This window comes from Saccopteryx bilineata, chromosome 2 (genome assembly GCF_036850765.1).
Source record: "Saccopteryx bilineata isolate mSacBil1 chromosome 2, mSacBil1_pri_phased_curated, whole genome shotgun sequence".
NCBI classification, from domain to species: Eukaryota; Metazoa; Chordata; class Mammalia; order Chiroptera; family Emballonuridae; genus Saccopteryx; species Saccopteryx bilineata.
This window is the reverse complement of record NC_089491.1, coordinates 123,386,324-123,397,871: the sequence shown is the minus strand read 5'-3', so window position 1 is coordinate 123,397,871 and position 11,548 is coordinate 123,386,324. Positions and strand designations below refer to the sequence as shown.

Genomic DNA, 11,548 nt, shown 5'->3' with positions numbered 1-11,548 from the left:
CTGATCTGAAGAGGATCTCTTATAGACAACATATACATGATTTTGTTTTCTTATCCACTCAGCTACCCTATGTCTTCTAATTGAAGCATTTAATTCATTTATATTTAAAGTCTTGTTAATGACTACATAGTTATTGCCACTTTATTATTCATATTAATATTTACTGTTTTTTTTTCTTTTTCTTAGAGAAGTTTCTTTAACATTTCTTGTAATAATAGGGACTGCTTCATATATTTTTCATTCTTGTACAGGGGACCAAATTAATCTTCACTGTATTATTCCGGTTTTTTTATATGTGCTGCCAAAGTGAGCATGCCTGGTTGGATTTGATTAGCAAAAACTTTATTTAGAAGTATTGCATTTATGTTTATGAGTAACACTGGTTATTGGTATGACATGTTTTTGTTTTCATTTAATTTTAAATAGTTTTTTTATTTTTCTTTGACCTATTGCTTATAAAAAATTGTGCTATTTAGATATTTTAAACTGTTTTATATTGATTTCTAACTTAATTTCATTTTGTCTTTATGGCCTAGAATTAAGTTTGCCAGATAAAATATAGAATTTAGCCAATCTGAATTTTAAGTAAACATTAAATAATTTTTTTTAGTATAAGTGTGATTCAAGTATAATATGAGGCATACTTATATTAAAATATTATTTGATAAAAAGAATGAAAAGACATACCACAGACTGAGAGAAAATGCTAAGAGTCATATCTGATACAGGACAGTTATCTAAAATATGCAATAAACTTCTAAAACTGAACAGGATGAAAACAAACCACTCAATTAAAAAATTGGCTGAAGGCCTGACCTGTGGCGGCGCAGTGGATAAAGCATCAACCTGGAAATGCTGAGGTCGCCAGTTCGAAACCATGTGCTTGCCTGGTCAAGGCACATATGGGAGTTGATGCTTCCTGCTCCTCCCCCTTCTCTCTCTGTCTCTCTCTCTCTCTCCTTTCTAAAAATGAATAAATAAAATTAAAAAAAAATTGGCTGAAACCTGACCAGGTTGTGGCGCAGTGGATAGAGCATTGAACTGGGATGTGAAGGACCCAGGTTCGAGACCCCGAGGTCGCCAACTTGAGTGCGGGCTCATCTGGTTTGAGTAAGGCTCACCAGCTTGGACCCAAGGTTGCTGGCTTGAGCAAGGGGTTACTCAGTCTGCTGTAGCCCCACGGTCAAGGCACATAGGAGAAAGCAATCAATGAACAACTAAGGTGTCACAACAAAAAACTGATGATTGATGCTTCTCATCTCTCTCTGTTCCTGCCTGTCCCTATCTATCCCTCTCTCTGACTCTCTGTCTCTGTAAAAAAAAAAAAAGAAGAAATTGGCTGAAGATTTTAACAGACACCTTCACAAAAAGAATATACTGATGGCAAATAAGTATATGAAAGTAATTTCACATCTTGTATCATCAGGGAAGTATAAATTAAAATGACAATGAGGTATCATCACATATCTATTAGAATTCCCTAATGCAGGACATTTATAACACCAAGTGCTGGTGAAGATGTGGAGCAGCTGAAACTCATACATGGCTGGTGGGAATGCAAAATGGTTCAGACATTTTGTAACACAGTTTGGTGGTTTCTTATGAAAGTAAACATTATCTTACCAAACAATTTAGCTATTGCACTCCTTGGTATTTACCCAAATGAGTTGAACATTTATATTTGCATATTAACCTATGGACGTGTTACTATAGACAGTCAGGGAGCACTAGGGAGTCTCCCCCATTTTCCAAGGTGGAACAAGGGAAGGTTGCTTTATTGCACATCTGAAAAATTTTGATTGCATTTCACGCATGGGGAACTTCACTTTGTTTGATGTTCATTGTTTTTTGTGCTTATAGATGTTAAGTTCTTTAAAGTTTGATCCTTTAAATCTTTTAATATTTGTTTAGTGGGACCAAACAGCATTTAATCTAGGGTTAATTATACCTCATTTCTAAAGCAAACCCTTTCTGAGCATTTTAACAAATGGCCATGAGTTAGGAATCCCCTAAGGACTTTCAGAAATATTCACTGCTCCCAGCATTATATAAGCACTGGGTACTCGTCCCTTTGATTCTTTTGGATTCTGCTCTTCTCTACTTAAAGTAATATTTTTCAAATTCATACACTGATCAGTATTCTGCTAGTTACTTGAGGGGAACTTCTGTTGATCTCCAGCCTTCTCTCTCTCTCTCTCTCTCTCTCTCTGTCTCTCTCTCTCTTAAGTTCTTTGCTATCCAGCACTCTCTTCTGTAAACTCTGGCTTCCTAGATTTCCCTGGGTCCTTACCTCTGTCTCTTTCAGTTCAGCCAAATCTGCCTGGCGCTGAGCTCCCTCTTTCTTAGCCATTGCCTGGTAATGCTCAAGGCAGTAATATGGGGCAATAATAAGGCTTACTTCAGTTGTTGTGTTTGTGCATGTAATGGTGTCATCCGACATGTGTTGCTCAGAAATTTGCTTTTTTAAACCAACAATACAGCTCCCAATTCTTTCCATGCAGTAATATTCATAATTTTTAGTCATTGTATCATAGTCCATAGTTTGAATATAATAGTAATTTTGCCATTTCTTTTTTAGATGAACATTTTGGTTTTCCCAATATTTTGCTATTGTAAGCTACATGTGATGAATACCCATGTATTCATCATTCTTATGAAATTAGGTGGATATTTCTCTTGGTTAGATAACAACGAGTGGCATTCTACTTTTACAGAGACAATTTACCTTTCATGATGGCCGTGGCAGTTGCACTCTCCCAACAAAATATAGAAGTATAGAAGTACTATTTTTCACAGCTTCACCCCTAATTGACATACTAAAAGATTAAAACTAAGTTAAAATACCCTCCATATTTCCTCTCAATGAAATATACATTCACCCATTTGCCTATTTTCAATTAGTATGTTTGGTTTTATTATTGTTTTTAAAAGGCTATATCCTATGTATGTCTATATTTTTAAATATGTGTGTGTGAAAACTCTTATATATTGTAAATGTTTTTATGCAGTGTTTCTCTTTTTGTGTCTGATTTAAGAAAGTTCTTTTTTCTCTCTTGAAGTGTATAGCTTATTAAAATATTTTCTTCTAGTACATTTTAGTTAAGGTTTATACATTTAAGTTTTGGATAAACCTAGAATTTATTCTTTTGAAGGTTTGAACTAAGACTCTAAATTCTTTTTTTTCCCCTCTCTCCAAATATACAGGCAACTATTTCAATGAAATTAACTAAGACATCATTTCATCGCTGATGTGAAATGTCCCCTTTATCTACACAATGTTCTCATGACCGTAGTTTATGAAGGTTTTTGTATATGTCCTCTCAATTTCTTCTAACTCTAGTATTGTGAGGTAAGCTCAGAAGAAATTATTGGTGTCTCTTGTTTCCATGTGCAGAAACTGAGGTTCATACTTGTTTCCTTAAGGTTAAGCAGCTCTCAGGAAATTGAGCAAACATTGAAATTCCAGGTTGTTGATTTTTTAACTCCAGATCCTATGCTCTATTCTCTGCTTTAGGGTCCTGCCCACTTTGTTTCTGTGATCTCTTGGCTTGGTATCGAGCTCTAGACAGAATGGTTCTACTTTCCCCTGCTGAAAGTAATTTTAGATAACTTTTGATCTCAGATAACTCAGGCACTTGATAACATGTCAAAAACTTCACATTTCCCTTTAGATTTCACCCTTCTCAATTTTTAGGGCGTTGGAGGCACAGGCACAAATCATGTGCTAAGTTCCCAGGAGTATACATACCCGTTAAACAATAATAACTCAGGGGGTTCCAAGTTTATGCACAATAAGCTTTTTTTTTTTTTTCTGTGAGGGTTTATAAAGATTAAGGATACAGCTGAAAGAAGTTGGAAGAAGAAATAAAATCTTTTAACTGCATCTGAAGACCAGAGTCACAGAAGCTTTTTATCTTTGATAAAAGCACCCCTGTGAATAATTGTGCCTCACCCTCCATTTTCACCCACATGCGGCTAATGAGTAAATGAAATGGGGGTTCATCAAAAACAGAAGCAAAGCAACGAGAAGAACTGCCAAACAAAGACCAGCACCCATTATCAGACAGGAAATTGTGTTCCTAAAGAAGCATTGGCTTTTTAACTAGTTTCAATCTACTGCAGGCTATGAAATGATCATCTCTGCTTATTTTTTTCTTCTGTAAACGTCTGCTATGACATTTTGTTTACAGATGAATGGGTTTCAATCTTGAAATGTTTATTTTCTGCCTTTACTGTAGAAAGAAAAAGATTTTCCTAGCTTGCCTCTGGGAAAGCAAGATTGACTGCATTTGTATTCTGAACTAGACTGAAGAAAGAAGCATTGAAACAGGGAATTACTCTGTGTCTGATTGGATTGCAGCTTTGGGAGTTGCAAAGCGGGTTCCATGCTAATAAAAAGAGTAGGGAAGCGGAAGAGATTATATACTTCTGTCTGTGGAAGAAAGTTAACATCTAGGATGTTAAATGAATGGATAAATAGTTTTCAGCATTCCTTTGTGCCTTATCTCAACTGCCATTATAATGTATTGAGTTGAATGTCTAACCCAGACATGAAAATACTTATGATTGTACATTTTTAGACCTAGATTTTTAAAATATATTTATTAAATATTCAGTACTATATAGCTAATATTTTGAGAAAAAAAATGAATTACAATTATATTACTTCAGTGAATTTTACTATTGCAAAGAGTTTTTTCTCTATCAACTGATATCATAAGATACAGGCTAATGATAACAACCATGATAGGCATCTTGTTATTGATAAAATATAAATATTTTGGCAATAAAAAATATATATTTTGACAATAAATAGAGATATACTTAACCTAAAGTTTTCTTAGTTTGTTTCAACCTATAGGTCACTGGTTTTAAGTTTGTCAGAGTATAGACAAATTCTTTGTTTAAATATCTTTTACAGATAGACTTTGTGTAATAGTATGAAGTATGTATTTGCAGAAAAAAATACTTAATGTTTTTCATTAATAAAAATCAATATTACTTTAAAATACTTTTATTTGTGATATTTTTGTTTCAGAAATGAATACTGTGAGTAATATGGTAAAATTTCTTTAAGTCAATATTATATTTTTATTATTTTTAATATCTTGATACATGTTAGTTATGCAAGAAAAACTATTTCCAATGATAAATTTTACTTATTTTACTTTACCTTATGATAAAAGTATTTGCATATCAATATAAATATTTTGTTAACCAGAAAATACAGCTTTTGTAAATATAAAACATTTTCATGTCATTATAGTTATGAACAAGAAACTTTGCTATAATTTATTTGGTCTTTATTTTGGACACTTAGTTTTCTAAAGTAAGTTTATAAACTTATAAACGATGCTACAATAAACTTTCTTCTTATGAAAACTTGGGACAATTTAGAAAAATAAATTACTGGGCAAGAGGCCACTGACATTGTTATGGTTTCTGATAAACAGTAACAATTCATTTCCCCTAATTTGCCACAAACGCTTGTAGTGTCCCCTGTAGCCTTGCTGTGTGACAGGATGTGGCTGAGGACGTTTCCCAGGTTAGCCTTGAGGTTTCCTCCCCCACACACTCACTAACCTTCCTTGCTGGAGATACAGAATGACAGGAGAGTGGATTTTTTGACCTTTCAAAATAACTAAAGAAAGTGATACAGGTAACAGTAATATTGAAAGGCAAAACTTTTAATTTTCAAGAATCACGCTTTTGCATTGGCTGTGGTGGCGCAGTGGATGAAGCGTCGACCTGGAATGCTGAGGTTGCAGATTTGAAACCCTGGACTTGCCCGGTCAAGACATTTTTGGGAATCAACTACCACAAGTCGATGCTTCCTGCTCATTCCTACCCTGCCTCCTCTCTCTAACACGAATAAATAAATATCTTAAAAAAAAAAAAAAAAGGACTCATGTCTTTTAAAGAAAAAAAAAAAAGACTTCAACACAAATAAAAACCCAGTCGCTAGAACAGTACTGTATAATTTCTACATAGAGTGTACAAGTTGCATAGACATGTATGTAAGCAGGGATTAGAACCCGTACCATCTCACACATACCCCTAAATTTGATGCCTTTTTAAACTGTTATTTCATATTCTAAGGTTAAATCAATTTTGGCTTTTCGTTTTAACCCAATTTTATCTTTAAGGAAGAATGAGGGGCTCACAGGAACATTTTCCTCAGGTCATTCGCCTTCCCAGGGAGAACTTGATCTTCCCAACAGTAGCACAAATACTGCCAAAGGAGAAAACATTCGTGAAGCGACTTCCTCATGGGAATCATCTGACAGTCAGTACGTATCATCAAACTGAATAGTATTTTTGACATAAATAACTGATATTAAGATAGTATGTAGCCTAAAATTGAAGAAAAGGGGAATTAATTTAATAATAATAAATTCCATGAACACTTCCCAGTGAAGAAATGGGGCAGAATTTCTATTTGTGCTTTATAATTCTGCTACATTGTGAGTGCTCAACCAGAAGAGAGTTAAAATTGTTAGAATGGAAAATCTCCTTATTACAATGGTCTGGTATAAGTATAAATTGGGTCAGTTTAAAAACAATGTTTATATTCACACTTCTCATGTGTCTAAATATAACTCCATTTATATTTTAATGAAAATTTTATATTTCTATCCAACTAAGTTTCTTTTTTAAACTACATGAATCAGCCTAAACAATATATGATCTTCATTTCATGTATCCAAATAAAGATTGTTAAGCTTTAATACTATTATATATTGAGTCACTGTATATATTATACTGAGAGATTGTTTTTGTTAAACTGTTTCTAGCATAGTCGTTACTAACTTGAAATTTCTTATGGAAAAAAAGGCATTTAAAAAATAAAAATGTAAAGTTTAAAGAGTAGTATATTGAAACATCACTTATTATTATTATTTGAACTGTGATACAGCTGGGTGGCAGAACCTATGTTAAAATGCATAGAAATTGGAAAATAAGTCCTCACTAAGAAAATGTTCAGAGCTGCATCGTTTGTCTTATTATGAATTAGCCTTTAGCAAAAATCTTTTGAAGTATCTTTACTGTAAATGGTTTGAGGATGAGCAGATTTTACAATCAATATACATATCTCAAACTGATTTTTTCTTCTCTTTATGCACCAGACATGTTTCTTTTTCATTGTTTCCCATTTTAGGATTAATTAGCACCATACATCTGACTGCTCTTGCTTGCAATTTCACAGGCACTTCAGGCACCTCATTTCCCTGCCTTCCCACAGCCACCAGTCTTTTGACTTTTTCTTTCCACCAGCCATTCACAGGCAGCCACTCCCCTACATCCCCTAAATCACTCTGCCCTACTGGATCCTTTAAATTACTGCAAGCCATCTGCCTCCAGTATTGATTTTCCTCTTCCATATTTGTAAAACATAAACAGAACTATTCTCCAACATGCAATCATGATCATATCCCCCTGCTTAAAATCATTTAGCAGCTAATTATTGCTCTTAAAAAAATACCCAACTTCACAGCATGGCTATCAAGAGATCTTGATAGCTATTTTCTACCCAGAATTCATTCTCAACCCTGGGGTTTCACAAAATCACTGACTTCCAACCCCAGTTCTTCCACACACCCACAATCCCACCAACTCTTGCAGAGTTTGTGAACTTTTAGCTTCTAGAATTAGACAAACTTTCATACCTCTGGGCACTTGCATGTGCTTTCCTCTGCCAGTAAAATTCTTGTTTTGCCAGAAAAATTCTAATTTCTCATTTTTTACTACCTTATCTTCATCCTTTAAACTAGTAGATTGGAAGAAATGTTTCGAGAAACAATATTTATATATTTTATGTGCAATACAATCTTATAGTTTTTATTCTCTGCTATGCTACTTGATTTACTAAATTATTTGAACAATCTACAGTCTGAAAATATGCTTAGGTATTGTTTTCTCTAGGAAGCCTTTCTTGGCCCTTTTATACTAGCTTGATGCTCCTGCTCTATGATTATATTGGAATTGTGCTTCCCGTATTATAGCTCTAGGAATATTTTGGATTATTATTTGTTATTTTCTGTCTTTTTAAAGACAAGGTAGGTACAGTGTCTATCTTGCTCCACACATTATATGATACATGAGTATACTACCTGTCATATGATAAGTATTTAAAAATTAAAGTTGAATGATTTAATAATTTAATAAGTAAAATTTTGATCTATTTTGATTAATCACTAAAAATATCAAGTTTTTTTTTAATCCTAAGTAAAAAATAAAAACAACTAAGGGTGAGCAATTTCAAACATATCTTCAAGAAAAAAAAAGTAGAAGAATGTTTGAATAATATATTCTAAAATTATAGTAATGAGCAGAGAAAAACATGTTTCTTTGGCAGTTGTAAGGATGGCTATCCCCTCGCTTATACTGTTGTGTATGGGTTATGACCTGCAAAATGCCCACCTACACCAGGAGGATATCCTGAGAGCAATATATTATCTCCAGCTATTGTTCCATTGGAATGTGTTCCAAGAGAAACAAGGCATGTTCTTTAACATTTACAAGTCAAAACAATTAGTCTTTCTATTTATACAATTGTTTCAAAAAAGCTACATTCCAAATTTATGAGTCAGAGGGTTATCATGACTTTGTTTACTTTATATGGTGCAACTTGCAAAGATTTTTATACACATCTGTGACCTTGATTTTAACTATTTATAACTGTGCCCTAAATTTTAATAGTTAATTGGCTGAGATTAGAAAAAATATTAAGAATATCTTCAGTGATTGAGGGGTATCTCTCTTTTTTTTTTTTTGGTAAAAATAATGTCCTCTAATTATTTTCATTTGTTTAAACACTAATACATGAAAAATTTAATCCAAATGTTTTTAATGTATCACCAAGATACCTTTTCAAAAAATCTTCACAAATTAATGTTTGCTTTCCAAATAACACAGTGAAGCTTTGAATAACTTATTTGTCGCATTAAGGTTTTTGCCCATGCCAAGTTATTGGGCAGGTGAATGAGTGCAAGGAGATGGATACAGTTCTGCACTATTTTTTTTTCTTAAAATCACCGTGCACTGCATAGGCAATATTAATGCAAAGGTACTTCTTCATATAATGGAATAATTTGAGAAGAATAAACAAATATGGACATTTTTTTTAATTTTAATTATTTATTTTTAGAGAGAAGAGAGAGAGAAAGAACTAGGGTGGGGGGGGGGAGGAACAGGAAGCATCAATTCCCATATGTGCCTTGACCGGGCAAGCCCAGGGTTTTGAACTGGCAATCTCAGCATTTCATGTTGACACTTTGTCCACTGCACCACCACAGGTCAGTCCAAATATGGAAAAATTTATGTTTAAGGAATATTCTTTAACTCTCCAATAAATAATGATTATTTCATTTGTATCACTTGGGAATCATCTCTGCTTCAAGAAGTAAAAACATTACTGAGACTTATTTAAACAACAGGGGGATGTACTACCTTATGCAACAGAAATCCAAAGATAACTTGGGATATAGGTTTTCTAGTTAAGAAATTTAGCAATAATGTAAAATATGTAGTTTCCTTAAATCTGCTTTCTTCTTCAGTCAGGTAGCAAGATGACTTCAACATTTTTTTATACGATAGTGCCCAGAAAAGGAAAAGACTCCATCACTCATTGTACATTTCTTAGTAGTAAGAAATAATTCTCAACATCCTCTCTACCCTAACAATCTTTCCCCTCAAATATCTCATTGGTGAAAATTAGGTCACATGCTCTTTTGTGAACCAAGAGTTGGCAAGGGGAAGGATATTGACTTTAGACCAATAAGGCTTATATTTTGGTTGGAGATAAAGTAGGTATTCCCTATGTTTCATGGCCAATTCATGAAAAGTAGCTGTCTGAACAAAACTGGAGAGTTGGGGGGAAGAAATAGTAGAAGCAAATGTTGTGTAGGAAAAAGAAAGAAAAATTTATAGGATGCCAATAACATTGTTTCTTATATACATATTTAAATAGAGATGATGTCACTAAGGTTTCAAGTAATTATTATTAACTATAACCAGCCCTTTTTTGAAGCCATAAATTTCCTTAAGTTGAAAAAATTTAGTATTTTTTAAAAAGTTAAAGAAATTATTTCCGTGTGTGTTTTTTCTGCACCCTGAAGCCAGCGTTCTGGGCTATGGGCTGTCAATTACTAATGAGATAGAAGAATAATTAGATAACTTGAGAAAGTAATTGATAAAGATACTTAAAATTCATGGTGGAAGTTCGGACTTTGTTGAAGAACCACTGTTAAACTATTTGAAGTGAGTAAAAAAATGTGAAGTACCTAATTTTATGAACTAAACACCTAAGTAGGATAATTCTCACCACTCTTCCTCAACAGAGCAACTCTTATTAATTTCACATATCTGAATCTGTTTGACCTCAATTGTTGATTTTCATCTTGTGATAAGAAAAAAAAAAGTACTCTTTTGAAAAATGATCTCCTGATTCTGTTTTTCCCTCTCCCATTTCCTTAGCATAAAGGAAAATTGAAATTGCAGCTGACCCTAGAAACACGTGGGAGTCAGGGGAGCCAAGCCCTATGCAGTCAAAAATACGCATGCAACTTCCGACTTCCTCAAAGCTTAGTTGTACCTTGGTATCTGTTGGGGATTGGTTGCAGGAACCCCATGAATACCAAAATCCACAGTGACTCAAGTCCCCCATATAAAGTGACACAGATTATGCAGTCAGCCCTCCTCATCTGTGAACTTGTAACTGCTGAACCAAAGGAGTATGGGTATTTATTTGAAAAAAAATCTGCCTGTAAGTGGATCGATGCAGTTCAAACTGGAGTTTTTCAAAGATTGGTTATATAAAATAAGAAGGTGGTACTGGAATAATTCTTTCTATTAAAGTTTTTAGAATATTTTTATTGTTATAGCAATAATAATATGTTTTTTAAAATAAAATATATATATTTCTTTCACACAATTCATTACTTCTTTGATGGAGATTAAAGTCCATAAAAAATGAGGATGAAAGGAAAAAAAAACAGATTTTTAAAAATGAAATGACCACTTATCTGTAAAATGTGAAGATTTGATTAAATAATTTCTGGTTTTTTCAGATGTGAAATTTGATGATTACATCTAGATCTCTTTGAAAGCAAGAAATAACATTAGGTGTTTTACTTCTACTACTGTTAGTTTGTATAGAAAAGCTTGTCAAGTCTATTTTGAAGTCCATTGGATTACTCATGCATTACGTTAAAAAAAAATGAATTTTAGCCCAGTTTATTTCAGTGAACTAAAACTTCACCTAAGGAATAGAAAAATATCTGCTATGTTCAAATTAATAATATTGCCCAAGTTTCCAAAATAACTACATATAGATATAAGTAATAAAGTTAAATCTGATTAATCATACTTACAATGACATAGAAATGTACATGTTTAGCATATGATTTACCACTATTTTAATTTAAAATAAAAATGCGAAGTATAGTAAGTGTAAACTACCATTCCTATTTATAGCCTTTTTGTTCTGGCATGTGGGTGTATGTGTGTGTGTGTATTAAACTGGGCATTAAAAGAAGTATATATAAAT

At 33.1% G+C, this 11,548-nt stretch overlaps 1 non-coding gene across 1 annotated transcript; it reads right to left on the bottom strand.

The window, feature by feature from the left end:
- Positions 1–210: 210 nt before the first annotated feature.
- LOC136327386 (U6 spliceosomal RNA) lies at positions 211–314 on the bottom strand. The gene has a single exon (XR_010729614.1). It is a non-coding gene; the product is annotated as a U6 spliceosomal RNA (small nuclear RNA).
- Between the last annotated feature and the right edge of the window lie 11,234 nt (positions 315–11,548).